Below are 6,963 nucleotides of genomic sequence, written 5' to 3'. Positions count from 1 at the left end.
ACCCCCAATACTAGTGCTTTAAGGCTTCACTTGGGAGTTCATAAGGGAAGGGAATAGAATTGAATGGAATAATAATAAGGGAATGGAATTGAATGTAGTGTATTTAAGTAAGGGAAAGGAATGGAAAAAAATGGAATGGAATGGAATTAAGTAACCTTGATTGGATGTTTTAAAATAAAAGAATGGAAAGGAATAAAAATGAATGGAATGTAAGTAATCTTGTTTGGGAGCAACATGAAGGGAATGGAATTGAATCATTTTATGAAAATATTACTATTAGACCCCTATTTTAAAATAAAGAGTTGAATATACAAGGGTATTTTGGGAGTTTTAGTAAAAAAATCATTAAATCTAATTTTATTCCCTCCAATTCCTCCCAATTTCAGGAGAATGAAAATTTGAGGTTTTAAAATAATAAAGAGGAATGAGTGTTCCTTCCTACCTATTCCATTCCCTCCTACTTAAACTCCCAAATAAGGGAATGAGCTTTCCATTCCCTCCATTAAAACTCCCAAACAAAGGAAGGGAAGATTATTCTAAAATGATTCTTTTCATTCTTTTCCATTCCATTCCATTCCCTCCTCCCAAGCGAAGACTTAGAAAATTGGAAATCTTTAATCTCATCAATAATCTAGTCAATCACTAAGCACTTGAGGTGTCACAGTAAGCGTTCTACTGTACCCATGAGACAAATACGATAAAGAGAAAAATGTTGGGAAAGTCAAATAACCATATATTTTATTAGCCACAAAAAGCCTATGATGACACAATAGTCAATAATTTTGGATGAAAGAGAATACAAAATATGCATACCAAAATTTCTTGAAGAAATATTATAATACATTAATCTAACATGAAACAAAAAGAAATATAGCCAAAAAAGCCTATGCAACCACATTAGTGGCAAAAGAACCTTTTCTAGATTTCATGGAACAAAAGAGATTCAAGACATCAGCATAGTTACAAATGTAGACTAGGCATTTGGAAAGGAAAATTTTGAGCTTGCCTTCCAGCCTTGAAGAAGGCTTCAAATGTATGAAGAAACGCGGATGTCGTTGGAAACTTCTTTGAAGTCATTTACTTCAAAAAGTTGATAGCATCATCACTAGTTCCAAATGGAAAAAATTGCAAACTAACACCAATCTCCAAACAATTTTGTTAGTTAGCATCGTTTCCAAACTATTAAGGAAACTAACATTTCGAGTGTGTAAGACTTGATTTTGGTGTGCTAAATCGAGTATAATAACCTCAATTTCAAGTTTTCAACAACCTTAAAATTAAGCCTATAAAGCTCGAGTTCAGTATTGCAAAAAGAAGAATATGGCTAAGTGAAGAAGAAGACGTGAAGAAGAAGAAGAAGAAGAAGAGTAAGAATCTGACGAAGAAGATGGAGGATCTGACCAAAGAAGAGGAACCCCACGATAAAAAAAAATAAAAAAAAATAAAAACCTAGAAGAATCTGACTAAGCGAAGAAGTGTTGATGCCCATTTTTGCAAAACTATACCCAAAGGCCCATGAGGAAGAAAACCCAATGAAAAAAGCAATGCCCAAAGACCCACCAAGAAGACCGAAGAGTAAGAAAGGTCCAAAGAAATAAGTGCAAGTGAAAGCAATCTACAACAAAACACAAATCTGCCGCAGAACACAAATCTGCCACAGAATACAGATTTGCCACATAATACAGTTCCGTGGTAGAATGGCTTCGGTAGACAAAGCTAAATTGGGCCCAAGACCCTTTTGATCCAGTCAACATTATCTGGTCCACAAAGGCCCAAATTCTTTTGTATAAAAGGATAGGCGTGAAAACTGATATGAAGAAGCACGATGAAAAGAAATAAGGAACGGCAGGAAGTGTCAGCAGCAAGAATCATGTGAAGGAAAGAAAAGTCAAACCAAAGGAAAATGACAAACATAGTAGGAAATGCGTGAAGAAATAAGACAAAACACGCAACAAACCAAAACAAAGCTAATCTGCTACAGCAGAAACAGCGTGGGAGGCAAACACAGAAAATAGCAGAGCAAGGACAGAAGGGCCAGGGCACCACCAACCTGCACCTAGCCAATACAAGGGAGGTGGGCCCACAGTCAAGGGGATTCAGAGGGCGTGGTTTGGTGGTGGGGGGAAAAGGGGGTCTATATTTGGTTTCCTGCCGTGACTTTTTTTGGGGAATATATCTTGCTGGGATAATATCTTACCCAAAAGAAGTAATAAATGGTTAGGACCATCTGATGCATGTCATAGAGCTAGGTAGTGAGGTAGAGGTATACAGCAGGAACAAACAAAAGGGAATTTTGTCGTGAAATGGGTAGTGGTGTAGCAGACATGAACTGAACAATGGCAGTGGTCTGGGCAACTAATAGCTGAGTGGGTAATCTTGAAAGGATGCCCACAACAAACCAAAAACAATTGGTGAAGCCCTAGGGGTAAAAGGGAAAAATCCCATTGAATCAGTTGGCTATAAAAGGAAGGTAACCGAGCAGAAAAAGACGAGAGGGAATGGAGGAGGAAAAACAGAGGAAGAAAAGGAAAAACAAGGGAAGAGAGAGACCCAATTAAGGGAAGCACTTAAGGGAGGAAAACCCATGGTAAGAGAGTAGTAAGCGCCTAGAGAGAAGGACCTAGGAAAAGGAAAGACCATAAATGGGGAACAACACACGACAGGAGAGTAATAAAAAACTAAGAGTAAAGAAAGAATGGAGAGAAAGAAAGAAAGTGGTAAAACAAAGAGAAAATACGACAGGAATAAGGGCTTGGATCAATAGACCATCTTTTCCCTCCCTCTTAGAAAACCCACTCTTTGATGTCCCCAAAAGTAATAGCTAGTAGCCATTTAGGCCTATTTTCCAAAATGCACAACTTTGATGGCAAAAGCCTATAACAAGGTTGTTCAAGTTAGGGTTTGAGTTCTTTCTTGGTTTACTTATCCTATGAGAAGATTCGATACTTGATTTTGATTACAAATATATTTGATTTATCTCATTATAAATTATATCTGCTGTATTTAGTTATTCTGCCGTAGAACATTTTTATCACGTCTGCCGCATCAGTGGTCCTGCTGTGGTATCTTTACTTTTTGTACTAGTTATTCTGCTGTAGCACATTTTCATTATATTTATCGTGTTAGCTATTATACTAGCTAAACCTTTTTTGCAGAAGCTTTCTTCTTTATTTGTTATTACTTGTTGACACAAACTAATCATTATCTTGCCATAAGTGTATATATATACATATATCTTGTTTCTCATGTTCTGCAAAATATATTTTATATATGTATATGTGAATACATATAAGTATATACACTCATATATGTATGTATATATTTGAGAATATGCTAACCCATTTAAACTAACATTTGTTTGATGGGTATTTTCTTTGGACTTTAAATTTGTTTATGTGCAGGAAGTAGAAAAATATTTCTGTAGTAAAAACGAAGAGTAGTCATTCACATTGTAAAAGGTTTTACTGCACGGCAGAAGGCTTTAAAACACAGCAGACAACTTTAAAGCACAACAAACAGATTTAATGCACAACAGGAAGTTTTGTTGCACAACAGGAAGCTTTATTGCATAGTAGAAAGTTTTGCTACATAGCAAAAAAAGTCAATCCTACGGCAGAAACTGGAGAAAAATTCATTTTGTGGCAGAAACTGGAGAAAAGTTCCTTTTGCGGCAGAAACTAGAAAAAAGTTACTTCTGCGGCAGAAACAGAGGATAAGCACCACGTTCTGCCCGCCGTAAGCATGCTCTTGGCAAACGAGACATAGTTTGCGCACAAGCCGGACCAAATTGAGTTGCAGTTGGACCGGTCTCAACTCCCTTACTAAGAATACTCGGGCCCAATACTGCAGGAGGCAGCCCAACCCACTTTAACCACAAAAAGGCCCACCACAAGAAGAAGAAGAAGAAAGAAGAAAAAGAAGAAGAATTTGACGTACCAAAGAAGAACAAAGAACCCCACGATAAAAAAAAAATATATATATATATATATATATATAAAATACCCCAAATCCAAATCTAAACCCACGGTAGCTTGATTTCTGGGTTGGGTTTGATTTTGTTTCTGGGTTTGTCTCCGGTTTTTCTTTGCTTGATTTTTGGGTTGGGTTTGATTTTGTTTCTGGGTTTGTCTCTAGTGTTTATGCTAGCTTTAGCGAACTCGAGTCTTTAAAACTCAAGTTCCACGTTCCAGCACATCAAAATCGAGTCCTTGGGACTCAAGTTGCTACAGTGAAATTGAGTCCCAGAGACTTAAGATATTAGTTTTCTAAATAGTTTGGAAATGATACTAACTAACAAAATTGTTTTGGTGTTAAATTGCAAAAAAAAATATATATATATATATGTTCCAAACTTTGATACGTCCTCAATAAATGGATCCACAAAGGATGGGAACCCTTGATTTTTCATCAAACCCAAAAGACTTAAAGCATCTTGAAACCCACCCTGAACCAACAACTTACTTATCAATTCTTTATATGTAATATGCCATGGCTTCAATTGTTCAATATTCAGCAACTCAACAAGAAGCGTGCATGCCTCTATTGCCCTGTTCTTTTGGCAATAAGCATTTACCAAAATGTGGAATGCTTAACCAGCAGAAGAAACTCCCTCTTTTTCAACCATCTGTTTGAAATAATCAGAAGCCTTGTCAAAATCCCTAGCTACACAACGTCCCTCAATGAAAGATGCCAATGTCCTGTAATCTAGAGTGGACCTAGATGATTCCATATTCTCCATAAGTTCACTTGCCTCATCCTTTTTAGCAGTGCTACTAAACTGAAATGCAATTTTACTCTGTAAATGACCATTAGCCACAAACCCATCTTCTTTCATTGTTTTCAAAACCTTATTGCACTCTCCAAGTCTACCAACTCTAGTTAATGACTTAAGAATTGCACCAAGTATAGAATTTGTCAACAAATTCCCACTCTCAGTAAAAATCCTCACAACCCTCAAAAAAAGACTCATATCCAATTGTTTACCAACTGCTACTTTCCTCAATAGAAAGTCATAACAATCCTCAGAAGGCTTATTTGCACCAGCCATGGCAAACTCATACAAATCCATAGCATCCTTAATCATTTTCCTCTTACAAAACCACCCCAACACCTTAACAAATGTCTCCTACTCCATATCATACCCATTGCTTCTCATCTCATCAACAACTTTCCAAATCCTATCGATACAATCTTCCCACCCCAACACTTTGGCCACAGCATTATAAGTCCATTCATCATGCTTAAACAGCCCACTCTCCTCCACCCACCTAAATTAAATCAACACTTTTGTTGGCTCCACACCAACATTTTCCAATACCATCTTAACCATATTGCTTGAATACTCAATACCCAATTCCTGTATCTTCCTTTCAACATCATCACTCCACACTTCACTCCTAACAATCTTACACAACTTTGAACAAACCTTCTCTACCAAATTATCCACTGATCCAGAGGCATACACAACCCTCAATTTTTCAACATCACCAGATTCACCACCCAACCCATCCTTTTGGAACCTCTCCTAGACCTTATTTTGCACACCCTTGGATATCCTATACCCCTTTTTGTTCATAACCTCAACCAAATCCCAAAACTCCTTAACAAACCCATTAACACCTAGAATCCCCAAGATTGAATTATATAATTTAAAGTTGAGTCTCTGACCATCACTCTCCAAACCCAATTGAAAACCCTCTTCGCCACATCGGGGCTTGATTTGAGCTTCCCCAGAACCCTTAACACCAATTCATGAATAATCACAATATTGTTCACTCTAACTCTTTCCTAATATCATCCACACCCACAATAGGTTTCGCAAAAATATCAGCTACAACTAAGTGAGTGTGATCTGTGTCTTTCTCTTCGATGGCTTGTTCGGGTTCAGACGAAAATCTACGAGAAATGGGGTCTTTGGGGTTTATGAATTGGGATTGTTGTGAGATAGTGGCATGAAAGAGTGAAGTGAGAGAACGAAATGGTGGACTATTGAAATTGAGATTGGGATTGGAAGGTACTTGGAAATGCGAGGAGTGAGTGGAATTGTAAAGCTGAGATCAGAGAAGGTGGTAAGGTCGTAGAAGCAAGCGCCATTAGTGTCTCATGGTTGTTTTTTAGGGTTTGGGTTTGTGAATTAATTTTGGGGATACACAGGATTTTCAATTTTTGTGTAGAGAGAGAGAGAGAGAGAGGTGTTATTAGGGTTTAAGATTGGATTGGGTTTTGTGAGCTACACTGCATGGTTTTGAAATCTAGACTGGACCGTATGGTCCGATCTGGCTAATCATGAACCGTTCACAAAAATGGTTCTTTTAACTCCCAAAACCGACATATGTAAATAAGTCAGTGAATCGCCCAATTTTAAAAACCGTAGATGATCCTCATAGTTCAGATCAAAGCTTTAAATAGTAAAAAAGAATCTTGGTAATATTGCCATTGTTAAGAAAACACCAAAAGGCAAAAGAAGGATCAATTGATACAAAGAACCAAAAAGAAATAGCAGTATAAGAATAACTTGATCTTCAATAATCTTTCTCAAAAAAAATAAAATCCTTTTACAAGATCCCTCCAAATAGAAAAAGAAAAAACTAAAAATTTGCTCTTACACAGTTGTAGTCTCCACACTGTAATAACTCAAAAGTTTGCCTTTACAAGTCTTCTGCAATCTCCAACTGACAACCGATGATCAAAACTCTCCACCAGTGAGTAATGGCGCTAGGATCTCTCTCTTTCACTGTTTTAGTTTTTTTTTTTTTTTTGAGAACTCTCAAACTCAATTTATTTGTTGAAGAGACTTGAAAACTTGAAGTCTATCTATCTATTGGGTCTTGCAAATGCCATATGTAGGTATGTTTTAGCATCAAAGCCCCAAAAACTCCCATTACCCAGTCTCTCAATTGTAAAAGTTTTTACAATTGTGCTACATTACCATCATAAATTATTGATGGTACAGTAGCAACATTC

At 37.0% G+C, this 6,963-nt stretch overlaps 1 pseudogene; it reads right to left on the bottom strand.

The window, feature by feature from the left end:
* Positions 1-884: 884 nt before the first annotated feature.
* LOC126700418 (pentatricopeptide repeat-containing protein At3g02490, mitochondrial-like) lies at positions 885-6,093 on the bottom strand (annotated as a pseudogene).
* Between the last annotated feature and the right edge of the window lie 870 nt (positions 6,094-6,963).

The sequence above is a fragment of the Quercus robur genome, chromosome 2 (assembly GCF_932294415.1).
Source record: "Quercus robur chromosome 2, dhQueRobu3.1, whole genome shotgun sequence".
Taxonomy (NCBI): Eukaryota; Viridiplantae; Streptophyta; class Magnoliopsida; order Fagales; family Fagaceae; genus Quercus; species Quercus robur.
This window is presented reverse-complemented; position numbering and strand designations above follow the sequence as displayed.